The sequence below is a fragment of the Melospiza melodia genome, chromosome Z (genome assembly GCF_035770615.1).
Source record: "Melospiza melodia melodia isolate bMelMel2 chromosome Z, bMelMel2.pri, whole genome shotgun sequence".
In the NCBI taxonomy this organism is placed as follows: Eukaryota; Metazoa; Chordata; class Aves; order Passeriformes; family Passerellidae; genus Melospiza; species Melospiza melodia.
Genome location: NC_086226.1, coordinates 36,895,857 through 36,922,080, shown reverse-complemented (window position 1 = coordinate 36,922,080; position 26,224 = coordinate 36,895,857). Strand labels below are relative to the sequence as shown.

At 42.5% G+C, this 26,224-nt stretch overlaps 2 long non-coding RNA genes across 3 annotated transcripts in view; one reads left to right on the top strand and one right to left on the bottom strand.

The window, feature by feature from the left end:
* The first annotated feature begins 1,876 nt into the window (after positions 1-1,876).
* On the top strand, positions 1,877-18,962 carry LOC134432295 (uncharacterized). Of its 2 annotated transcripts, XR_010031284.1 has the most exons (4): positions 1,877-1,961; positions 11,808-11,987; positions 13,854-13,937; positions 18,768-18,962. It is a non-coding gene; the product is annotated as an uncharacterized LOC134432295 (long non-coding RNA). The 2 variants fall into 2 exon arrangements; XR_010031285.1 differs by lacking the exons at positions 13,854-13,937; positions 18,768-18,962 and adding an exon at positions 12,373-12,392.
* Positions 18,963-20,376: 1,414 nt separating this feature from the next.
* LOC134432413 (uncharacterized) overlaps positions 20,377-26,224 on the bottom strand; it is a 147,564-nt gene continuing 141,716 nt past the window's right edge. Inside the window, exons 2-3 of the long non-coding RNA XR_010031327.1 lie at positions 23,556-23,692; positions 20,377-20,535 (exon numbers count right to left, since the gene is read on the bottom strand). This is a non-coding gene — a long non-coding RNA (uncharacterized LOC134432413). The remainder of the gene's footprint in view (positions 20,536-23,555; positions 23,693-26,224) is intronic.

Sequence of the window (26,224 nt, the reverse complement as noted above, 5' to 3'; positions counted from 1 at the left end):
TCTGGCCCAAAGCAGAAGCGGTTCTATTAGATTTTCAGTAGCCTTGTGAATGTATTCAGCAAGAGTTGAAGGGACAAGTCTGGCTCTCATTGATTTTTAACTGCTTGTGGCTGTATTGCAGAGATGATTTTTCAGATGGATAGGTAGCAATGTGAGATTGATTGTGTCTTTGATGGAGATAACTGTGCACATCTGCTATTTCTATATGGCATTTGCTATTGCCAATTCATTAGTCCATTTTGTAATCTCTTGTCATTCCAGCAGTACCTAAAGGCAAATATTCACACTGAAACATCACTGTCACTGTGGTCCCCTCTATACAAGTTCAAAATTTACTGTATTAAGGTACCTATCTAAGTATTGGAGGGTACCAGTATTAGGTTTCTTTTGATTAAGTGATTAATTGTATCAGAGGAAGGTGCAGGAAATTCTGGAGCAGGTAGGAAAGTGAAGGTGTACAGGTTATAGGATATTCACAACAGAAGCGTGTAACAATAGACTCAGAGCCTACTGGATGAAGCAAGATTATGGAAAGTTATCTCTAGGACAAAAAACCCCAGCCAAATGAACAAAAACAAAACTAAAAAGACCCTGAGAGCATGTGAATTATGAACAACCAGAATTTCAAACAAGCTTCTGACTTCTCTTGTCTTTAAAACATTTGCAAACTGCTATCCGTAAACTGTTCTGTGTAATTGCTGAACGTCAATATGTTTTTATTTAATCAAAGTCCAAAATAAACAATCAGCTTCACAAAAACCAAGTAAACAGTCTCCATAGTAGGCTTCCGAGATGGGAAAATTCAGGCTGCAAAAAAAGGTATCTACTGTAAAATCTATGGCTAAGAGCATTCCTTGTCTGGGGGAACAAGGCTGTCAGCTGTCCTCAGATCAAAGCTAAGGAAGAATTCTTCATCTTTTCTGTATCTTACACAGATGTCAAAATAGGCAAAGTGGTCAAAAGGCAACTGTTTCTTCATGGAGGTGCCTCGCTGGTGCCAGCACGTTTTGCCTGTGCACCATTGCTGTGGCACAAAATCTGAACCATGCCTATGAGACCTCTGCCATATTCTGTTCTGCTAAACCTAGAAGCACATAGCAGGGACATCCCAGAGATACCACTGCAAGATACAGGGGCTGTAGGAGTTTTAGGGAGCTCCTAGGCCATGCTGGGCTTCTAATACAACAAACAATCTAAGCAGGGTTGGGAAATAGAATGGAGATGTGCCTGTGCAAACCCATAGTGAATGATATCACATTTGTGGTTCATTCTACTTATTCAAGAGTTAGAAGTCTAACTCTAATTCAGGAGTTAGAAGATTAGGAGGGGGAAAATTTAAGGAAGGGTGATAGGGAAGTCATTCTTGCAAAAATTAGCAGATGTGCACCTGGGCATTTGGCAATGATTTATGGTTTAATTATCTTCAAACTTGTCAAATAAGTTAATAAAAAAAGATAGTAGTACCTCATAGTTTATAATTAGACATTTGCAGTCACAGCAGGGTTTAAGGAAAGGACTGAAATCACATGGAGGACCAGCCTTCTTCTTTCCAGAAGATCTAGGACACCTCTGAAAAGATGTGCATTCAAAAAGGACAAAGTGAAGAAAACAGAAAATTTCCCTTTTGACAGCAGGTCAAATGGACAGTAGAGACTGAGGTCATGACAGACTTTGGTAGATGCACATAAAGACAGAGGAACTGCCAGAGCTTTTGCCATATGACTGGTATTAGAGATAATTCCTGAAAATTTGAACTCAGGAAGCCAGGTGAGGGTCACAAAATGAAGATTTATTTGCTCAGAAAGACAGGCTGGAAAATTATCTCAGAAACTTCTTTATATGTCTGACGTTTGATATGTTTTTTAGATTCCCAGCAGAATGCTGTAGTGGGCATGTGTGAAGATGAAGATCTGAAAGTTTCAGAAATATGAACAGAAGAAGGGAGCTGAATGCTGATGATGGTATGTAGGAGTGAGCATCAGCACTTTCACACTGCTTAGATGTTAAAGTGAGTGGAAGGAAGGAACATTGTGAATCTATCAAAAGATAAAAGGTAGGAACAGAAAAAAATTAAGAGGAAAGTGAAAGGACTGAGTTTTGACAGTACTAGGTCATACCTTCAAAGCATGTTTAATGCTGAAACTTCACTGATGTGAGCTGAACTCATCTAATTTCCCAGAAACTGAGAATCTTAGATGACCTGAAAGAGATACAGGCTAGAAAGCGGGCACTGCGAGGGCAGACAGAACCTGGACTAGCTTGCTGGGGGGAGGAAGCTGTTCCAGAGCTGTTCAGAGGTATTAAAGAACCAGTTAAACAAGATAGTGCCAGGATTGACAGAGCTGGGTGTGAGGACATGATGGCTCATTTTAGCTCTGGCTGGCCTGATTCATGTTCTTTCCAAGCACAGCAAGGATGATTTAGGTTAAGGCATTCTAAAGCCAGTATTCTGAAAAAAAGTTTACTCTCCTGTGGACCTTGACCTGTGGAAATATACTGTCTTGTCTGAATTTTGCCCCATAGCAACTAAAGAGTTGGCAATAAAATCCCTTCCTTTCTTTTGGCACTAAAAACTTATTTCAGACAAAGAAAATACACATCAATTAGGCTGATACCAACTCTAAACAATTTCTTGTGGTTGGGAAGTCACATCTGAGTGTGACTGGAAAAGCAAATGTGAGATGAGATGAGATGAGATGAGATGAGATGAGATGAGATGAGATGAGATGAGATGAGAACAATAGCAACATTCAGATGGAAGTCCAGCAGTCTCATCTCTGATGCAAACAGAATTTGTGAACGGCTTCTTTCAAAGCCATGAGAATACACAGGCACATATCATTTGAACGTAGCATTAACATTCAAGTGAAATGGGTGATTTATAAAATGCAAGGAATCTGCATTGCTTCAGAGAAATCCAGGGATTTTTTATAAACTAGAAGGAAGACAGCTGCTTTTCACTGAGAAGGTCTCTTTTCCCTGAATGATGGTTCTATTTGAATTGGGAAGAACAGAGGAGGAACAGAAAAGCTTAATTTTTTTTTTTATAGACAGTCACAAGTTCAGACACATGAAATTCACAATAGGTAGTTGGATTGCAAGCATAGTTGTGTCCCAATTCTGACAATAAAATATTTGCACCAAGCTGTGAGGGTATAAAATACACACCCTGCAGAAAAAATCTTACCAAGGATGGTTAAGGCAGATGCTGAGGATGCAACATGGAACTAAAGGAAAAAAGGCCAGTATTCTGAATTGGTTTATTGTATTTTAATGCATAAACTTCCAAGGATCCTGACCATTCAGACCTGGATTTACTGCTTAGTTTCTTCATCAAAAATCACCCAAACATACAATGGTCCACAAAGGCTTGTGTCACGTGTGCCAGACCAGGATCAAACATTCCACAAAACTCCAGATTTTTTCAAATCCAAGGTTTTGCTCTTCATATAGAATAGGCAGTTTTGTCCTTCAGGTGTGATTTTCTTCACCAACAGGGAAATCCTCGTCTGAGTGGTTTTTCTCTGGTGTCTTCTTCCAAGATAGTACTAAAATAAATTAATGCAAGCTGGTATGTATCAGAGATAAAAGATGACATAAAATTGTAGCCGATAACTGGGGACAAAATGTTAATTTCAGACTGAGCTTTATCAGTGCTTACAATTCAAATCTTCATTACCAATACTGGTTTTGTCTGAAAAGTTTCACAGCTTTATTCTGACAAGGCCTAAACTGGGTGTAAGTAATAAGGATAACTGCACATATGAGTAGATGGGACTCCAACATGTCAAGGAAATGTAATCTTCTGATTGAGCAACTGAGTGAGCATCAAGATCTTTAGACAGTCTGATGAAAAAATACAGGAATTAAGTAGCAATCTGTGAGTGTTTTGAGGAGGAATAGGGAAGCCCTGGGCTCCATACGTCTCCTGGCTATCAGGAGTTTCCCAGAAAACTCTTTTGACTGGGTGTTTGGGATACAGAAAGATGGGATCAACTGATGAGGTGTCTAAAAGATAGTTTATTGCAAAATCAGTCTCATGGAAGTGTGAGACTGTAAGGTTGTTACATCCGAAGTTATCACATTAGAAGCCTTGCATCAGAAGCGGTTTTAATTCTAGTTACAATGTCTTTTATAAATTTCTTATCCAATCAGCTACTTCCATAAAACTCACTAGCACCTTCATAACCAATTGCTAATTGCTACATTTTACACTATTTACCACAATCCATCTTTTTCTATCCAATCATATAATTACACAGAAACTTATTGCTGTATCTTCTACTTTTTATCAACTCTACAACAAGACCTATTGTTAAACTTCAATTGTTTTCTACTATCTTCTACGATCTTGCTAAATATATTTGTTCACTTATATGAGGCCTATATTTACTTCCTCCAAATATATTTCTGCTCAAATTACAAATCTTTATTCTTACTTCGTGTCTGTTTCACTATTCTATTCCAAAACTCAGAGGCTTCTCCTGGGCCTGAGGCCAAACCCTGTGTCCATCTCTATCTCTGGCTTGGATACTCAAGGCCTTGGGAGCATTCTGTGCCTGCATTTCCCACAACTGGGCAGAGGCCTTTCCTTTGGGTACAATAGCTGGGTAACAGATACTGCTGCATGCTGCCCCTATCCTCTGCCTTTCCCCTTGCTCAGATTGCAGGTGCTGCATGTCCTGCCTGTGGCTATGCTGCCAGCCCACTGCTGTGTGCTGCTGTGCTGTGGAGCCAGCAGGCAAGGCCAGCAGCCATGTGCCCATCCCACACAGAACCCCCCTCACCAGCACCAGTAAAGAGAATCCACAGTTCCTTCACACAGCCTTGTCCCCCTGAGGAGCATTACCACATCCTTTCGCAGAGCTTTGCTTGTGCTCTGAGAAGCACAAAATCCCTTCTTATCCTGGGCAGCTTCCTCATCAGCCAGGGTCACCTACATGGTTTTAAATTGAGAGAGGGCAAAATAGCATTCAAAAAGCTGGCTAATGCAGGAAATGACCATTTCTCCCAGATGAGATCCCTGGTCTCTTCAAACAGCACTGAGAAGTGAGACCAGCAGAGCCTGTCCTCCAAGGGTGTCACTTAGAGGTCTCCACTGCAGATGCACTTCCACGTATGTTCAGTATTCATTGCTATGATGCAGTGGGCTTCAGTGGGCAGTGAGGAAAAAGGTTTGTGTTGATTCCCTTTCCTATGCAACCTGACACGACACCTCCATTCTCTGCTTGTGATCTCCCCTAGTACTGGGCCAAATCCCCACCATGTGCTTCAACTAGTGTGGAAGGAATGATAAATATCAGTAGGGCTTCTAGGCTAACAGCCTATGCTCAAAGTAAGAATAAAACCATGAAAATGAAACCATGAAAAAAAAAAGAGAGATTCCCTGCCTCTAATAGAGCATTACTCAGTCATAAACTATGTACTTTGGATCTTCTTTTGCTCCCCTGCCAAGACTTTCAGAAAGGGAAAATCAGGATGGATACACGAAAAGAAGAATAAAGAATAATATATAGGACAGGGAAAGAAACCATCATGTCCAAGCATGACCATAAATCTCCCACTGCTGTTTACCTGTCTGATGTTTTCCCAGTGATGGCAACAGAAGCTATGCGCTTAAACTGTATTTCAAAAAATTGATGACTCCAGAGCCTCTCCATTTTCTGCCCTTGCCTTGTTCCGTTGTGTAACTGTGTGTCAGGCCAGGAGCCAGAGCTGACGTCACAGAATGCTGCCCTGGGTCTTGCATAACCTTAATAGGACAGCCACTTGGGAAGTGTTTATGTGCCATTATGTGCCATTGCTTTTCTAACTACTCTACTGCATTAGGAGAGCCGAGTCATTACAGACCAGGCAGAAATACTAATTGCATTTGTATCATTGATGTTGACCATGAGGTATTTCAGTAGGCCCTGATATTTCAGGTCCTGTTTCCAACCCAGTAGGAGCAAAACTCAGCTGTGCCAAGTGATTGTAAATTACTGCAATGCTATTGCATTTTATCCCAGGAGGGTCTTGTAACCTCAAAATGATTTGTGAATACTCTGTGGGATATCACCAGAAAGATGCCCATCATGCTGCAGATGAGGTCAGGGTCCATGCCCAGAATCACATAATTTATGTCTCTGAGCATTTCTATTTGCTTCTGATGTGCTGCTTATTCGCTCCAAAACATCCAACATGATTTTTAAATACATGGTCGCAGAATTCGAAAATGGAAGTGTGAGGGAACTAGAGATAGAGGCAAATGCATCCTGCTCTGCTTGAAAAATGTGTTTTCTTCCTAATTTCTCCTACTCTTATTTTCTCCTGTTTTCTCCCTATTTTCTCCTCCTGTTTCTCCTTTTCCTCCCTATTCCTACTGTGACACTTCTCACTGGACACAGATCCACTCTGCTGCTCTGTAGCAGGCAGAGGCTGGGTGGACATAGGCCATAGCACACGCTGCTTTCCTTACCTCACTGCTGGGATGACTTGTGAAGCAAACCAAGATTATTAAAACCTGATGCAAATTAGGAGCTGCCAGCCTGTATGTTCTGCATTTCCTACCAAATGGAAGGATTAAGGATGTGCTCTTTGAAATCGAGCGCTGCAGGTGGCTCGGCTAATCCTGCAGCAAGGAAGGTGACAAGCACCTCTGCTTTCAGCGTGGCTGCTACCTGCCTGGCCTCCACCTGTCCTGTGGTGATAGGACATGCACCTTCTCACGTGTTTGGGTAAGGTGCAATACAACTCAGAAGAAAAAAATAAAAGGGAGTGGAGGGAAAGGTAACAGAATTTTCCACCAAATGGGAGGAGGCTCAAGCTGCTGCATCTTTCACTACCTGTACAAGTTAAATCTACAAGTTGTACCTGTACAAGTTAAATCTCTTGTACAGGTAAAAATGAACCTGTACAAGCAGATTTAAATGGTATCAAGAGAAAAATTACTGCCTGTTTTTCTTCCAAGTGCCCCTTCTTATTTAGCAGTGCTGGTGACAATTTTAGAGTATAAAACAAGATGTAAAAATTTTATGTCTCATTCTCTTCCTGTATTGTATCTAAACACTTTTATAGATGACAGCTACCAGCATTCATAAAGTGAAGATTTGTTTTGGTAAATTTTTTCCTACCATAATTATGCTGACAAGTTCTCAAAAGAAAGATCTCTCCTAAAAACTTTGAATGAGATGCTTTGATTGTAGTTTTAGGCTGAAAGGAATTCTGTTTTGTTGTAGAAACCTTTCACATACTGCAGGCAGTTGCCATTCTGCTTCCATATGGTTTCAGGAAATCTTACTTTCTCAGGAGAGCGAGTTGGGGGAAAGAAGATGTTAAGCAATGCATTCTCCATCATGTCCCCCACATTTTCTCTTTTCTGGCCAGAATATTTCCTCTTTGGCAGGAGCAAAGAAAGTGCTTTTAAAATGAATTACCATACTCTAAGGAACCAGTTCACAGGAAAACAGTTCGCCATACAGATCCTGATGATTTTATAACCATTTTGGTCACTATAAAACGTCATACTACCAAAGAAAGCCAAATAAACCTGGAATCCCTTTGGCCTACAGAGTTCTTCCTTTCACTGGTTGCCCACAGTGGTGTACAGGATTTTCATGGCGTTAAGTATCCAAACAAAGTACTCCAGGCTCAGAAATTTTCAAATAGCAGCTGATTTTAATTTTTTCTTTGGCATTTATACACACATCCTATTGCAAGCTCAATTCATTTCTTTTTATGCTGGCAAAAATGTGAAAGCTGGAATGGGAAGTCAAGAAAGTGGGAGTTCATACATTGAGTGCATATGTGATTTAGTTGTGTGTGCCATGTGTACACATCACTTACTGGGGAAGTTAAATCACTTTCGGATGTAAATTTCAGCAACTGCTTCCAAAACTCCATCAACTTCCAAACTTTGAAGTTACGTTCTCCACAACCTGTTATTGAAATACTTCTTGCCAGTTCAAAGCAAGCACCATTTTCTGAAGCAGAGATTTTTCTTCTTTTGCTCTGCCGGCTGCAAAGTGATGCTCTTTACTTGCACTTACAGACCGTCTCCCACAAACTGGAGCTGAGTGTCTTCTCTCTCTTAGGAACACAGCATCTCTTGTGCACTGAAGGTTTTTATTTTGTTCTTAACTTCTCGTACTTTCTTCATCACCAGTGATAAAAATGAATGCAGTGTTCTTCTGTGCACAAACAGGACATCGTTCATTTACACAGTTATTGGGGAAGCCTTGGAGTTGTGGACATGCATACAAGTCTGTCAGTCTCAGCAAACTACTGCTCCTTTATGGTGCCTGCCTAATGCAGTAGTGACACAGAATTTACATGACAAAAAATGAAAAAGTATCTTTAGCTCTGACTTCCAGATGACTGAAGAACAAGTTTCAATAAAAGGAGTTATGACTCATGCACCAGTTTGCAAAAGTGCCCCCTGTGACTGGGAAGAGCAGCTTTCTGCTACCTCCTTTCAGGCTGTTTCCTTACAGCAGGGGATAGTCTGGGTAGTGGTCTCTCTGGTTGGGAAGCTGTGACTCCCCCCTGGATCTGCTGCTTCAGACATGGGTGTGCTGCAGCTGCTCTGGCCATTGGTGGTTCCTGGTCCCCCTGGGCCCCATGCCATCCACATGAACAACTTTCAGAGGGTGGTTGGTGGGGTCAGGTGGACGCCAGTGTTGGCACTGTCTGGGAGGGTGCTCAGCACATCAGAGGCCTCTTTAGAACCTGCTGAGCTTGGTGATCTCCTCAGCACACAATAAGAGCTTTTGCAAAGAGACAGCTTCCACAAACAGCTCAGTTAGTGAGGGGAATAATTTAAAATCTTCTCTCCCCCTCCTCTGTCGGTGCCTCTCTGGCTGTGTCCACCCTCCCTTGCTCCATGCCTCCACAGCTCTGGCCAAACATTAAGGTTTTTTAGTGCATTTCCCCTTTTTCCCATTATAAAAAAATACAGCTGATGCAAATATTGTGTCTCTGGGGAAACTGGTCTTTGCTGGGCAATCATTGTCACTGTAACCTTCGCAGTGGAGTTTAATTATGTGCTTGTGATTAAGCAATTATGTATTACCAGGAACAGAGTAAATCAACCCTTTTATCTCCACTAACAGGATATTTCCTGCGAGCCTTTCTGCCAAAAGAGCATAGGGGAGAGATGGGACGATTCTGCATGTTACATAAGTGTGTTTATTTCAGGAGCTCTCAGCACAGTGTGTTAGACAAAGCCACCTCAGCTCCAGCTCCAGCTCCAGCTGCAGCATGGCCACGCAGCTCCTGCCCCGTGGCCAGGGCACCAGACCTGCCCAGCAGCCTGCTCTGGGTGACTGCTGACCACAGCTCTCAAGCCCCGTTCAGAAGCAGGGGAATAAATTTCAGAGATGTTACGCTCTTGCAGATGAAATTCCTTGGGCTCAGTCGGATGGTCACCCTGTCTGAAAGCACCAGGCTTACGGAGAGGGGGATCGTGGAGCTGCTGTGAGCTTTGCTGTGCAGATAAAAGAGAAAAGAGGCCACCCAGGCTCTTGCTCACTCTGTGTTCAATTAGCTTGTTCACTGATGGGCTAACACTGCAGAATGGATTTTCCCACTGATTGATCTCTTAATGTAAATGAGTTATGGTTTTAAACTCAAACCATACATACTTCTTTTTTTCCCCTTGGAGCTGTTCTTCCCTCATATTCTGTTCAGAGTGTACTTTCCCTCCAGCAAGTATTTGCAGCACTACGGCACTTGAGGGCCTGCATTTTCCTTATTTCCATAATCAGCTCCGAGGTGGCCATTTGCCTCAAAATGTCTGTATTTATTTATTATTTTTCCTGTCTCTCTTTTTGTACTCTTTGAAAAGACTCTGAAAAGCTGACCCATACAGCTCCTTCACCCAAATTTTTAAATAGGAATAAATAATATATAATATGTGTGACATTGTTCCATGAGTGGCGACAAAGGCATGACTAGCCAGGAATGCTTTGAGAAAACTGAGATTTGATCAGTTATTATAAAATTTAACTTCAAAAAGGGGTTGTCCTTTTTGAATACAACATATACATCTCTTCTGGAATACTTCTGTAGTTCATGATTGACATATTCCCTATTAACTTTTCAGACCTTGATAAGGAACTTCACTTTCTGTACCTGCAGCAATAACTATTTAGGGCCTAGTAGCTCACTTCTCCACAGCCAAACTGTCATTTGAACAGTCTTTTGGATCTATAATAGTAAAAACCCAATAATACGGTAGAAAGAAGAATAAGCTTTACCTAAAGTATGCCCACTCTCCAAAGCAGTACTTCAGAATCTGAAATGTTACCCCCAAAGTCTAATTTCTGTGTGCTTAAAGAAACAGAAACAGATAGGAAAAGTGCTAGAAAAGCATTGCTTCTGAGTAATATTATAGCTGCCTTATTAAAAAAAATAGAAATTACAAATAAAACTTTTAAAATTTGCTGCTGCCATAAAATGGAAATTTTCCTTAGCCAAGTATGGTATTCCAGAACACTGCTATTTAACATCTAAATCATATCTAATCACATTAAAATAGGCACTTCATAATACATATTTATGAAGGCAGTAGCTCATGAATGTTGAGATTATTTCTATTAAAAGCAACATAATAACTCTGTCACTTTTGGTTTCTGTATGAAATGTGGCAAGAAAGTCCCTCAGGTATAACAGAAGATATTGTGAATTCTTGCAGTAAAGAATAAGTCCAACTGCATTTGGGTATATAGATTTTAAAACAGCAATTCAGATTCTTGGACTAAAATTACCCTTTGGTAACTGAGCATTTACGAATGATAATTTGTATCTTGTTTTTCTTTTCCAAGGCCCTGGAAGGGGATGGGAAATAAGCCCTAATCAATGAAACAGTGGATAGTTCTGGAATGATTTGGCATAAATCTGAAGTGCTGCAGCCTGAAGTGGGACCTGATTTGCAATGCAGCTGGGGCTTATTCTGGATGTTGGTGATCGCAGGCGGTGTTGTCTCTCCTGTTCAGAGCTGGCTGCAGCCTTTCCCACCATACCTGGGGGTACTGACTCTTCAAGATGAGACTTAGGGCCTTATGGAGGTTTGGGGAGATAAGGGCCAGCAATCTCATGCTAAATTTGGTCATCATTGTTCTGCCTGTAGTGAAGAGCACTACAATATAAGGATGGAAAATTCTTTAGCATGATCCTACAAATTCTTATGATAGAAATGATTGGGCTTTGGATAAAAATATCAGGTAGGCCAGATGGCACTTCCAAAGGCACCTGTGGAGATTTGAGATGCACACATGATGACCAAAATCAGGAGTGGCGCAGTGGAAGGAGCTCTGCCAGTGATGCCGCATGCTCCCATGGGCAGAAGGCTGGTGCGTGTGTCCATGCAAGAAGGCTTGAGAGCTGAGCTGACATTTCCTTCCCAGTACCTCCTCCACCTCAAGCCCAGTCCTCCTGGAGCTCAGTGTGAGTTTACCTTCTTGGTAATACGCCTAGTATGAGGGAACGGGGAGAACAAGGGACCAGAAAGCTAGGAAAGTGGAAATTTCTCTTTTGACCACGCAGCAGGTCACATGTCCTTGTGTCATATGTCCTTTTGTCCCAGAGCTCACACACCTCTCACCCATGTTGTCCACCCTCAGCCTCCTGCCAGTGTTTAACTTCAGTGCCCCCTCCTCCCCCCCATGGCTGTGGGGAGCCACGTCTGGGGCTCCTCTGCAGCAACTGGACGGGGTCCCAGGATCTCAGAGACATCCCTGCTCCTCCTCAGTGACACCCAGGGGGGCGAAATAGCATAGGAACTGAAGAGTCAGCTTCCAAAGTGCTGAGTGTTTGATTTTCTGTTACAGCAGTTCTCATTCCCATGGCTTCAGTGTGTTCCACAGCCCAAATGCCACAGCTCACTGTGTATGTGGTGGAACGACACCTCACCCTGCCTGCACACACCCGAAAAGCTTTTCTGCAGAATGAGGATGCTTGAAAGCATTGCCACAAGTTGCAACAGATGTCTTTGCTCAGCAGCCACAGAGGTGAGGTCACTTTTGTGCTCCCAAACAAGGATTTTTACCAAATTCTGTGTTAGTTGAAGGAGTGTGTGTGCATGAGTCCCATGGTATTGCTACTTTAATCAATAGAGTGTGACCAAAAAATCATCTGAAAGTCATCAATTTCTCCTTTTAGAGGCCCTTGTAGATCAGTTACTTTTCATTATCCAAATTTCAAAGCCTCTCATCATTTATCTATTTGCCCTTTGGACTGCAGATGAAAATTATGCACTGTTTACAAACTACTAGACATTCAGTTTCTCATCTAAACACAGAAAACCACAGTTCTTTGAGTATATCAAGGCTGTTCTCTTGCCCCTTGGAGGCATTTATTGCATTTTTAAACTTCTCCGTTTCTCCCCTCTTACAGTGTGGATTCAAATACTTCCTCCAACACAAATATTTAAAGAAATTTAGTTCTCTTAAAGTCTGGGAGTAGCAAAATCAACACACGAGAGAGAAGTCTGAAGAGAACAAAAGAACAAAAACTCAGCATGTTACAACAAAGGCATAATTACAACGGACTATTTTTTCCGCGGAGAGTAATATTTCCAAAAATCAAAAGACAGTTGCAAATTTCCTTGGTCCCTTCAAGATAAGAAGAAAAGAAAATTAAAACACTTTGCTGAATAATAATAATGAAATTAGGCAGCTATCAAGAACATGCACTTGAAAACTACCAAGAAAACACTCTTATAAGAACAGGAGCTCAAATAAGTTTCTTGCACGATAAAGCGGTAGTGCTCTTAACTATGAGCTGCAGTATCAGTAGGTTGTTGACCATTAATACTAGGAAAACCCACTGTGTTCCTTATCCCCCCTTCCATGACTCACACAAGAGCGTTATCTTGTAGCACCACAAAATGAGCACCCCAGATTTTCTAACGAGTGGTTACGTGAACATCCCGGCAGAAGGCTGGTTCCACATCTATGAGAAGGGCAGTCATGGGCAGATGCAGACCTTCCAGAAATTAGTTTTATGTTTTTTCCTAGACTTATTCTTACCCAATTCCTACCTCCTCCAGTTTTATACAGACATCAGCAGCATGCCACATGTTCAGTGGTTCAAAGATCATGAAGAAAGGGTATCTGATTTTTACAATAAATATGTTTTTTCTGCACTCAGAGTTCCTTTTGGGGAAAGCCACCTGTTCTGCCCACCTAGAGAATAGAAGGGGTAGGTTTCTTATGAGATTTTCCCTGCATGCTCCCTGCCGGGGAGTAAATAAATCAAAGTAGGGCATTTTTGCTAAAGACTGGATCAATGCAATAATTTTATGCTTTGTAAAGCATAAATGCAAAATGCAACTGATTCCACCTAAACAGTGATGTCCTGGTAACTTTAACATTTCATCAGAAATCAGGTAGATTTTCCTGAGCACGAATTATTATATTATATATAATAATATTATATAAATGCAATTTTCTGAGCAACCATCATTGCAGAAATGCCAGCAAAGGTCAAAATCAAAGTGTCATCTCTTCTGTCTGGCAGTGCAAGAGCTGGTGTGAGGAAGGGTAGTTTAGGATGGCTTTCCCCCTGCTTGGGGATGGCAGAGGAGTGAAGTTATGGCAAGGTCCAAAGTGTACCTTGCACTGCCTTTCTTCTATGGCCAGGCTTGTGCAAAGACAGTTCTCAGCCTCCGGGAAATAACCATGCATAATTATGAGAATGAGCCAAGCCTCACTCACTCGAGGTCACAGATTAAAAGAAATTTATAAAGAAACCAGGGATGTTTTTAGTCAGATATTCTGAATAATTTTATTTAGCTCAAGAGTTTGAACAAAATATACGGCTGTTTTGTCACTTCCAATTCCATCAATAAGGTTTTATTTTGACTTCTTGTCCAGATGGAGTACCAAACCTGGCATGTCTAAGAAGATCTGATTTTGACCATCTCTACTGAATGCAGCATTTGATGGGAAAAAAATAAGGTAATCTCTCAGCTACGCCAAGAGATTCCTTTGCAACTGACATCTGTAGCAATATTCCCCAGTGTATGAGCTCTGGCCTTTCTGCTTGTTGAGCAGTCCAGAGTTTTCATACATGAACATTTTCTCATGCCAAAAATTCATGCTAGGACCTTCTGTCTGAGCCACAGTTCTGCCTGCAGCTGCAATCTTCCTAGCAGGGGTCCCATTTCTGTATGTAGGCAGAGCAATGGGGGGATCAGAAATGTGCAACTGCTACAGGTCCCTGACTGTGATGACTTTTCCTGAGCTCTCTTCATCACTTTTATAACGCCTGCATAGATTATTACATGGCCAGCTAAATGTGAACCCCTTTGCTCCAATCACCAGCATTGCAAAGTCTCTCCCTCAGAAAGAGTAATTTTATAGTTTAAAAAATGACAAAGATGCACAGCTTCATCAGAGTCAAGATTTACTGTTGCTGCTGCTGAAGAGCTCTGTGGGAAAATAGTCTGGTGCCCTGGAGTTCAAATCTACAGCAGTGCATTCAAGATGTCTGAGCCCTTGAGAGCATTTGCTGTTGTAGTGAATTAAATTTAGAGCTCCGCAAATCCGGCTTTGGATTTAGATTTTTGAGATTCACCTTTGACCTAGCTTTGGATAGAGATTTGGATGCCTGTCTTGTTCAAATATGTGGGCAGTGCGCATTTTGTGCTACTTTTCAGTATAAAGGGAAAGGAAATAATTTCCATAGAGAGTACTTCACCTACTGGTTAAAAATTCAGGTAATGGCATCCACTTATGTCTATACCGATTCTTTTCTACAAAATTAGGCTTTAAGGTTTCTGTGATAAGAAAAATTTCAATTTAATAATCTTGATGCCAACAGCAAACTGGGAGAATATCAAATTTGGACAAGTTCTAGACAAAGATCTGAGTGACTGGATTAATCTATACACTTCATACAAACCATAATAGACAGTTTTTCAGACAGCAAGATGCACATAGCTTGTCAGGGAAGGTTAGGTTTGCACTGTGTTTTCTGTTGTGTTTTCTATTTCTCTAATGAGGATAGGGGAAAGTAAAGCTGAGGAGAGAGTTTCTGGGTACCCAGAAAGATTCTGGGAAATCTTTCTGGATTGGTTTAGCTGAACTTTTACTTGCTCAACCAAACCCAAGCTTGCAACAATAGATGTCCTCATCGGCCAGATGAAACCGAAGAACCTCTCTGCAAAGACTCCATGTGGCCATCACCCTCCAGCTAGCCCTTCCTCCCCCTAATTACCACCCACACATAGGCATCAGTGTCAAAAGCTACACCTCTTTCCTAATCTGGTTTCAAAATACTCCCCATCTCAGTTGTCCAGACTTCCTGTACTAATGGTTGCCATGACAGAAATTTTCTCTTTAATCCCTTTTTGGGGACAGCCTTTCATCTACAGCACTGATTACACTGGTCACAGCTTCCTGCTGAGCTCTGTCTGTCTGCTGAAAGGAAAATGTAAATAAAAATGGAAACCCAGCAAGGTCCTCCCTTTATTCAATACAGAGTAACACTATACACAGGTAATAAATAAAGTAAATAAGATCAAATAATGTAAAGCCAAGTAAAATAAAAAGCCAGAAGCTATTTCTGCCCTTGTAAAAAAAAAAAAAAAAAAAAAAAAAAAAAAAAAAAAAAAAAAAAAAAAGGTAAAAAATGTAGTCTTAGATGAGTGAGACAAATTAGCAGCCTCTGACATTGATTTGAGAAGAATTCCCTTGAAGCAAAACCTAGAGAATATATCCACTGATGGCAAGTTTCTCAGACATAAGGAGTTAAAAGCCACCCCTTGGAGCATACTAGAGCCCATCTGTCCCCAGGACTGTATCCTTTGTGCCCACTCTGGCTGCCTGACCCCCACTTCAGCCACAGGAGGAGGAGTCAGCATGGCACCGTGAGCACGCAGGCACATCCCTTGCACAACCACCGTGACCTTTTTAGGCCTCACCTGCCAGTGACTCCCCCTGCATTGAGACCCTGAGCACCTTCAGGATGCGTCAGCAGCTTTGTAGCTGTGTTGAACAGGACCAGGCACTTGCAGACAATGTAGGGGACCAAACACGGTCCATGCCTTTGCTCAAACACCACAGCCCCAGAGCGTGGGCATTTCACCCCTCCTCAGTCTGTCTTTTCCTGTTGTTGCTTTGCCTGCACATCATTACACTGTTGTTACATCAAGACACTGTAATTACAGTTCCCAGGTCAGGCTGCATTTAAACAAAAACCACCACAGCAATGGCCAGGTTTCCCAGTGGCATTTTCCCTTGTACTGTGAATCTGTGTATCTTGGGGAAACACAGAAGAAGTTGGTAATTAAGAGCCTAGAGACACAAACAGATATTTTAGTAGCTTTTTCAGAGTCAGAGAGCTCTATAAATCCACTTTAGCTGAAGATCTGGCTCTGTTTCAAACAGGAAACAAGACAGAAAAAGGGATATTTAAAACGTGTGTGAAAAGAACAGCACATTGAAATGATGGATGCCTTTTTTCACACAAAGGAACTGCGCCAAATTTGAGACCATTTTCCCCTACCTCTTTCTCCCTTCCCTAAAGCTGATGTGGGAGTGTGTCCCTCAGCCCTAGGTAGGAATGCAGACCTGGAAAGGAAATGGGAAGCATTCACTGGGCTTGTCCAAATGCAACACTGGAAGAGATGTCAACATTCTCTGTGATTCCCAGACCTCATACACTCACAGGGCCACACACACAGTCGTAGGTAGGAAGGTAACTTTTGGCATGCTGAAGGCTTCAGATGTCTCTCTGAGTTTCCTAATTCTACCAAAAACTCCGCTGCTTTAGTGTCAGATTCTTCCATTTTGCTGCTCCCTTCCCTTGATTTTCTCCTCCCCTTGTTCATGTAAACACCTTACCTAGGGAGGAGGAAAAGGCTTGCACAAGGTGGTAACTGCAGCTCAGTCCTCTGTGGACTGAGGATTTCCTGTCATCACTCTCTTCCACCAGCCTGGTGTTTCTGTGATGGTTTGCACACCAGGGGCGTGCCCAAGCTCACACAGAAATGTCCTAATTGAGCTGATTGGAAAGGGAGCTCAAAGCTGACCGTGATGTAGTGCACATATAATTTGTGGAACTGAATAAAAAATGAAGAATGGGTTTTGGATGTCTTGATCCCCAGCTAAAATGCCAGGAGTAATATGAAATTAGGCAACAACTGTGAAAATGAGAGGAAGCAAAGTACATTTTCCTTTCACCCTGACAGACTCAATTCTGGGCTCTTCAGTGATAGTCAGTTAATATTTTTGGGGAGGCATCAGAAACTTTATGAACACACAGAGACATGTATTCTGCTGAATCTTAAAGCTTAGGTTTAAAGTCACAAAGTCAAGGGCAACAGGCAACTGTAAAAATACACATATTTAGATATTTTAAAACTTCCCTAAAATTTAAGATATTACTATCCCCATCTCAATTACACATGGTGGAACAGAACAGCAGGCACTCATCATTGCACATCCATGCTGGTAAAATCATCTTGCCAGAGGGATCTTCTGGGGAGTTCTATGGATTCACACAAGACAGGTGAGACACTGGTTCTGTTGGGTTTTGGACTGCCAGCCGGCCACCTCCTCCCTTTACCAAGGGCCAAACATTCTTTTTTTTGGATGTACGATTGTCAAAGCTTAAACAAGTTCACCAAGAGCTCACTCTACTCCCTGAGGTTTTTATGAAAGCTTGATCTTCTCCAGATGGGCTGGTGGCTTCCCCTCAGCTCCTTTTCCTCTGCTTTTCTTTGGCTCTGGCATCCAACAGGCTCTTGGAGTTTGCCTCCCTCTCTGCATTCATCTCGTGGCTCACTGAGTGGGTATAAGTTCCAATGTCTGTGCTCCTTTGTTTCTTTGTTTGCTCTGCTGACCTGTACATGACTTTCCCTTTCTTTCTGAGGCATTTTGCGCTGCCCCCTCAAAGCCTGCCTGCTGAGCTGGTGGAGGTTTTGCTCCACCACTCCTGGAGCTCAGCCACCATGCCCCACCGTTCCCGTGGGGTGCAGAAAACAGCAAGCCTGGGGCAGGAGTGGGCAGCAGGGTCTGCTGCTGAGGCTCTGGGGGGCTGGGGCAGCACACCTTCCCAGGGCTGAGGCGCTGCCTGTGCTGTGCCTGAAGCCACAGATGGCATTGCCCAACGTGCGGGTCCTGGCACAGCTCTCCAGGCCTGAGACTCGCACAGCCTCCCCCTGGGTGCCATGAAGGGAACACTGCACCCATGCTGAGCACGGGAAAAGGCCTGAATGGCTCAGGAAAGCACTCTTCCAGAGAGCTGTCTTTATCCTAAATACTGCATGGAGAAGGCAACGCAGCCTACAGTTATGCTGCAGAACCACCCAAGGACGTCCCTCAAGTTCAGCCTGATCCTTGCCATGGTTCACTGGCTTTCTGAGGGCAGCAGTGAACAGCCCTGCTGTCAAACACACCTTCCACAGGCCCACCTTTGTTTGCTGTTTTATTCGGTAGTCTGACATCTCTTCCTGACTTCACTTAGACACGTCTGTAAAGGCTGATCACTTTTAGATCCTGTCTTCCACTCTTGATGTGGAACAACATTGCCTGTTAACCCCAGAGAGAAACCAGGGGAGGATCTTTTGTGCACAGAGACCCCTGTGAAAAAAGAGGCTGAGATTAGACCCTCTGTGGGGAAACAGTGGTGCCTTTTATCATATTCTTCCACCTCTGAAATAAATTAATTTATGACCCCAAATGACAAAAACCCAGGAATTTACAAGAATTATTAGAACTAAAAGAACCATGTTTTTCCCCACTCAATACCCCAAAATAAAGTACTTTTTCATTCACCAATAGCCAGCCTCAACGTGTTCACCAATCTGCTGGCCAGCACAGGAAGGCATGCTGCTGTGGGCAGAGGTGGGCAGCTCCAGGATCTTCCCTTCCTCTGGGACAGGTGGGCCTCTCCACTCGAGTTGCACAGCTGACTTTTCTGGGGCTGAAGTTCCCCTCCAGAGCCCACCACAGAGGGATTTCAGAGGGAGCTTCCTCCAGTGCCATTACTGCAGGAGGCTTGCACAGAAGTCAGATTTTGCTTCAGCAAGCAAAGGAAGGAAAAACAACTGTCAAAGTTAGCGAGATAGCAAGGAGTAAACACAAGTAATTTCCAGTTTGGGCAGCACTTTTTAACCTATTTTTCATATATGTGAAAGAGGTAAGTTTACTGCTTTCTTTATCATCTTAAAGGACCATTTAAAAAGTTGCTTTGAAACTCCTAAGTCTCATAAGAATTAGTTTGGTCCATGCCTATTTTCTGGCCTTTTTTATTACCAGTTTTCTATAGAGACATTTTACAGCTGCAAATCCATTAGATGTCCTCTTGTCTATTCCGTACATAAAATCCCACGTAGAAAAACACTTTACGAGGAGCTGGACTGTTGTATACGTTTTCATACTAGGAAGTAAATCTTTGAAAAATGTAGTCATGCAAGAGGTGTCTCAAGCTCTGCCTGTTTGTAAGTCTGCCTGTTCAAACCATGAAGCTGAGGATGCATCAGTCCTGTTCGATAAACTGTGCTGATCTTTTCATCTTGACTTCCTGAGTCATCCTAGCTCTGGACCTCAGCTGCCATATGGAATCCCACTTTGTAATACAATCTGAAACACACTTTCAGCTCATAAATGTGTTTGTGTTTAGAACTACAAAGGACACTTCCTGGCTGTTTAGTAGTGTCTCTGTCTCTCTCTCTGTCTCTCTCTCTCAACATCAAGCCACTTGGCCTGATAATGTGTTCATACCAGCTCAATTCTCATGTGATAATGTGTGAATAATAATGAAAGTGCTGCTTTTAATAGAATATGGATCCTGATCCTTGGTTTTCAATTGCTTTTAATCTCTTATTTTGTAAATGTTGTTTTGCTCAATGTATTTTCATGTCGCTTTTAAGGGAAATTTTAAAAATGTTAAAATGTATGGCTACTTAATCACACAACAAGTTAAAAAAAGAAATAACTGGCAAGTAATTGCATTGTCAATAAATGTATAAGGGTTTTTTTCTTTTATTTTTTCTTAGACTACACCTTTTCTTTTGCATCTCCCAGCAACACTGGCATGCTGTTTTTTATTAACTACAGCTGTTAGCATATTGTACTGTCAGAGCCGGATGGGAGACCACATCTGCGGTGCTTGCATGTCTCAGTGACTTTGTAGCTTGGACTTTGGGGAATAATTTGAAAATTGCACACACATAAGGCTGGTTTACATAGTTCTTTCTTTAAAATACATTTCAGAATATTCAGCTCTGAAAAGCTCAATTTATTTTTCCTAGTGTGTTGCAAAAATGACAGGTCATGAAAAAAGAGAGAGGAAAACGCTATGCGGACTTACCTAGATCATACTGTAAATATGACAAAGCAAGCTTTTAAAATCTCACCTAATAATAGAGCAGAGAGGTCAAGGGGGTCAAGGGCTGTTTCTGCAGCTTCACAGTCCTGTCCTGCCCAAAGCTTGCTGGGGTTGAGGCAATACTACAGCACAACACAGGACTGGATGCTGATACCACCTGGTCAGGTAGTATTGGAACCCGTCTGTATGGTGGCAGGGCCATCTCTCTGTTCTTGTCCACTGTAAAAATAGACACAGAACAGAAAACAACTATGCTGTGGTCAGGCTGCAAAGTGTGTTGCAGGACTTGGAAGCTACACAGAGAACCCCTGGGCGCCAGAAATGTTGGCTCATTCCAACCTCTCTGTCCCTGGCCAGGACAGTACTGGGCTGGAGCCAAAGAGACAGAGATGTGTCCAGCAGCAATTTCCTCAGCTTTTGAGAAGCACCCTTTTATTTCCAAGGCACCTGCATGAAGTAGTACAGAAATGTGCTTTTCCTCATCTGAGATAATGCCAACACCTTGCTTTTGTCTGTCACTTCTAAGGGATGGGCTGTATTGCTGTGGAAAGCAAACAGGGCTCCTGTTGATATCTGTTGGTCTGGAGGATTTCTAGAAAAATCAGAGTTGTACTGTGGACAGTAGAGACCCCAAGTCTGCAAGGACCCTGGGTGTCCCATTACCAGGGACTAGAAGCAGATGCTTGGGCAGGAGTGGAACATGCATTGCCCTGGAGGGCATCCTGCCCTGGTGCCTGCAGCTCCCCACAGCTGAGAGTGCCACAACACATCACGGAGAAGCTGGGCTTCTGCAGCACAGATGTGGTGCTGCTATGCCTCGGACCCACAAAGCATGGAAGGACATCAAAAGAACATATGCCTCAGCGATGGCCCTTTCCAGCATCCAGCTGTCCTACTGCTCAGAGCCACATGTGCACCCAGCCCCTCAGGCCCTTCTGGAAAAGAGCTGTATTTGGAGCGGGGCAGGCTGGGCACAAAGGTGCAGGCTGCTCTCCTGGCACACCACTCGGCTCTGCCTCTCTGCCCATGGGAATGCTCCCAGTGGGAGGAAGGGAGCTGAGGTGATGAGAGCTGAGGAGTGGCTTGCACATGAAAAGGGCTTATATTAAGGGATTTCCACCCTGGAAAAAAAGTTGCACATAGGTGGTGTAACAGAGGCCTCTGAAATATCAGAGAAGAATAGGGATCTCTTAATTCATTGTGGGTCTTAGCACAAGTGCTGAGAGACACAAAGGAAGAACAAAAACCCTACAGCAAATCCCCTTACAGTCAGCTCAAAGTCAACCCCTGAAATGCATTGTCAGAGGATAATCTGTCAAAAAGCATAAAGAGAGTGAAAAGGTATTAGGCAAAGGAAGCATCAACCAAACCCCATGCAATCTTTATCTCAGGAGGTCTGGGTCACTGGGGACATGTACTCCACACTTTGTACTTTTATAAGCATTCAGCAGTATTAGAAACAAATCAGGGGACTAAGCAGAACAGTGGACTGAATTAGAACAGCTCTTTTACTGGCATGTTCACAGAATAGTTGTGAGATTATTCAAGGTTTGTTATGAACTATTTTAAATTTCCAAATATATTTTCTTTTTTTATTTTTCTTTTCTTTGCAAAAGTATATGATGGAACAAATTTAGTATTGTGAATAAAAAAAGCCCCAGTTATGTGTTTGAAAACATTGTGAAGCTAATGAGGAAGAAGTCTATTCTGCATTTTAAGTGTATCACAATGAGGAGATTAGAAAACAAACAAAAATGCAGAAGGATCTAATTACAAGAAGGCAACAAATCACAGCAATTTTTTTTGTTCCTGATGAACAAGTTATGCTGCTTAAATGTAGTTAGGATAGCAAACCACAAACTGTCAAGGAATAGGAAATAATAATTTTTAATAATTTTTTCTAAACTATAGCTTTGAAACTCCACAACCTGGGAAAAAGAGAAGCAGATGCTAGGGTGTGCTGGTCAGTTGGCCACAAGTGATGCATTTTCTAAGAGTCTTTCAATCTGAAAGAAAGGAAAGCATCCTGGAGATGTTTGTGAGACATGGGGTTTTGAACAGAGCTAAAAGATTTGTACTTGTGTTAAACTGCATGGTGAAAACTCTGCACACTCAGTCAAAGCAGCTTTTAAGCAATTCTTGTGAGCTGAAACTGAAACAGTTACAAGTGCTTAGTTTATATATGGTATTTTTATGCTCAGTATTTGCTTCCATCAATTTAATTCTTTTGTACTTTTTAATAAATTGATGCAAAGGAATTTGAAGTCACACAGATCCATGATCTCTGCATTTCTTTTCTGTGCTCCTGGCCATAGCATCTCCACTGGCTGGGCTGATTACTGAAGGACAAGGCTCAGCATCTTGAGTCCGGCTATGGCAGAGTTCCACTTGACCAAAATTTGGTCTGGAGCAAGCTGAATGCCAGCTACCATTTTTGTTCTGGGTCCTCTAGGCAATGCCAAGGCAGCTGTAGAGGTAACTGCCCAATATGGATCACTGAGTCCAACTCCCTGCTCCTCAAAGGACTACCTAAAACTTAACCATATAACCCAAAGTGTCATACAAATGAGCTCTGACAGGCACGGAGCTGTGGCACTCCCTGGGCAGCCTGTTTAGGTGAAGAGCCTTTCCATAATGCCCAGTGTGAGCTTCCCCTGACGCAGTTTCGTTCCATCTGCTCAGGCCCTGTCAGCAGTCACAGAGAGAGGGGATCAGCACCAGCCCCTCTGCTTTCCCCCTTGAGGAAGCTGCAGGCTGCCCTGAGGTCACCCCCAGCCTTCTCCAAGCTGAGCAAACCAAGTGACCTCAGCCACTCATCCCAAGTCTTCTTGCACTTGAGACTTGACACCAGACGGCCTCCCCCAGACACAGTCTAACACTTTGATGTCCTTCTGATGGAGGCACCCAAAACTACACACAGCACCTGAGGCGAGGCCACATCAGGGCACTGCAGAGTGGGACAACAGCCCCCACAGCAATGCTGCTGTGCCTCATGCTCACCAGCACACAGCTAGCCTTCTTTGCTGCCACGGCACACTGCTGGCCCATATCCTACTTGCCATCAACCCAAACCACCAGATCTCTTTCTGCAGGGCCTGCTCTCCTCCCTCCACTTTTATAATCAGGTGCCTCACCCTAGGTGGAGAATCCAGTACTGCCTTAGTTAAATTTCATATAGTTGGTGCTCACCCTGCCAACCCCTCCACAAAGATCCTTTTCTCCAGTGGGGAAATGCATACCCCGTATGTTGCCAGCAGGTTGGTGCCATGTAGACTAACTCATGATAAAAAGAACAACTTCTGCCAGTGACATCAGCCTTGAAGTCCAGTTTAATCCTGCTGGGTCTTCATGTTTCTTCCTCCATCTTTCCCTGCAACTGGAAGGAAAGAAAAAAACATTTCTTATGTTCATGATCCCTTAATGAATCCTTCTGAGGCCCTGAAGTCTCCCTCAATTGCTCTTGGCTACTTATTGCAACTTCCTCACTGCCTAAATGAAAAAAAAATCAAAAATGGATAATAATCCAAGGTCAATAATAGGGTAGGAAGCTTTCTTTTCATATCTTTAACTCAAGTGTAGGGAAGCAGCAGATTTGCCTGGGAAGTGAGTCTGGTCCAGCTCTCTTCTCTGCAAATACAAGATTAATTCATTTAAAATAAGCTAGTGAATAGAAAGAAAATTATGAACTTCACAAAACACTGTCACAGACACATAGACTTTTCAAGGGGGTTTCAATGAAATAGATAATGGTTGGTTTAGCCTCTCCTCCAGAGGGCTGGGTTTTGTCCACTCTTACTGTGAGCATTGTTTTCTACAAAGAAATACAAGTCAATCCAGAAACATAAATTTTGCCTCCTCAGCTTTGACTGCAGCTAAGTACTGGAGGGGAAGGGAACAGCAGCAACTGCTACTGGATAAACTGATTCAGATTGGCAAAGCACTGCTGTGGGTACACCTGGAAATGCCTCTCCATGCAGACGTGGATTCATGGCCAGGTGCTCTAGATCAACACCAACAAACCCATTAGTTATTCTCCTGGGTTTCTTTCACTTTTCATCAAAAATCTATCTCTTATACCATGATAAAAATTGGAACCACCAATAAGGCAACTTGTCACTTGCTTTTCTGTACTTATTATTCATCTGGGGTTTACATAGGCATTGTTGCCATGGAAGCAAAGTGAGATATTTCCACTTCTGAAAAGTATTCAATGTTCTTTTTCTGTGCACTTTTTCTCCTCCACCAATGGTGATTCTTTTGAGGTCCCATCTCTCCCACTGCTTCTTTATTTGAGATTGCCTTGCCCTCATGGGGTATTTTCCCACAGCCCCCTGCACTGGTAATGTCCATTCTTACATTAAGGTGGCAAAACTAAACAGCAATGACAATGTTGTTACTTCCAGGGGAAAAATGCTGACACAGGAACTTGTAACAAGCTCTGTGTTCTTTGTATAAACACAGGAATCTTGTTCTTCTTAGCAGTTGCTGACTTCAAGTCACTGGTTATTTGGAGGGGTCAGTAAAGAAACAATTTTTTTACTCTTTCTACAAAATGTCTGAGCAGTCTTGGCAAGTACCAGAACATCTACAGAGAACCACCTTATCTAAAAAGGGGATAGCTGAATAGCAGCACTGCTGCAGCTGAGACCAGCTGAAGGCCTTGGTCTGGGTGAGATTGGCTTTTGGGTCTTTTATCTACTGTTATGGTAAAGTTTTATGCAGTCTAGCTCAAAAGCAGAAAAAAAATATAGTCCAAATAGTCAAAACTTCACTGAAATGGCCAAAGTCTCAAGGACACCAGAAAAACAGGAACACAGGTTGGTGGTGAAAGAGTGGGGAGGGAAGATGACTTAAGTGCTGGCACTATTATTTTTTCTGATGGGTGAACAGCTCTACACTTCTGTTACATTTTAGCTGTTTTGTGGATATTGGTGTCAGCATTTTATTTTTTCTTAAACTTAGAAGAAATCAAGTATTTTGCTTTCTATTCCTTCTTCATAAATGCTAAACTACTTTTCTGTTGTCATTCTTCCCTTCAAATGGAAAGATTCAAGTACAGCGGTCTCAGAGCCAGTTTCCCAGCAAGGCACTGAAACAGGCTGACAAACTTCTGTGGAGCATCTCTGAGTGAGCTACACACTGGCTTTGGCTCTCTGGAGCCTTCAGCCATAAACAAATGCTCGCAGAGAACCTTTGTTACATTGCATTTGATTTATGTTTCCAGTTAGAGTAGATGTTTTTAGCTCATTTCCCAGCTCTGCTTTACAGCTGTTTATATGCCATCTCTATTTCCCACTTGCATTTATTAAGCTGGTTACTTTTTTAACAGTGTCTTTTTCCTTTGTGTAAGCTGGCTCAGATTCCAAGACAAGGCATAACATGGATACTTATAGGGCTTCTCAACTCTTTGTTTTAGAGGAGGAAGAGAGCTTGTCCCCACTCTTCTGTCTGCATTTAAGGACCAGAAATCTCTATTAACAACTATAAGAAGTCCCTTTGTGCTGCGTATTTCTATTGTTTTTTTTCCAAAGGTTGTATGCACTCCATTCACCCCAGAGTTCCCATAAAATGTCTCATGGTATATTTCACAATAACCAGGTAGTAATCAGTGTCATGATTGTGTCTTTTGATAGTGAACAGAATTCTTTGCATATGCACACACTATTAGCTTGAGCAGCAATATAATTATCATCTGCCTTGTTGAGTCAAAGAACTGGTCTGTCAGGAATCCTCTACTGCTCCTGCCAAGCCTACTCTTCCCACAGCCAAGTGTTTCTTCGGGAAATTCCAGGTCAGTCTTGACACAGGTAGGTAGCAGGGGACAGACCTATACCAGGAACGTCTGTTGGTATTGGTGCCTTATAGATTTCCCACTGCACAAGTTCTGCTCCTTTTGTGAGTAGCATTC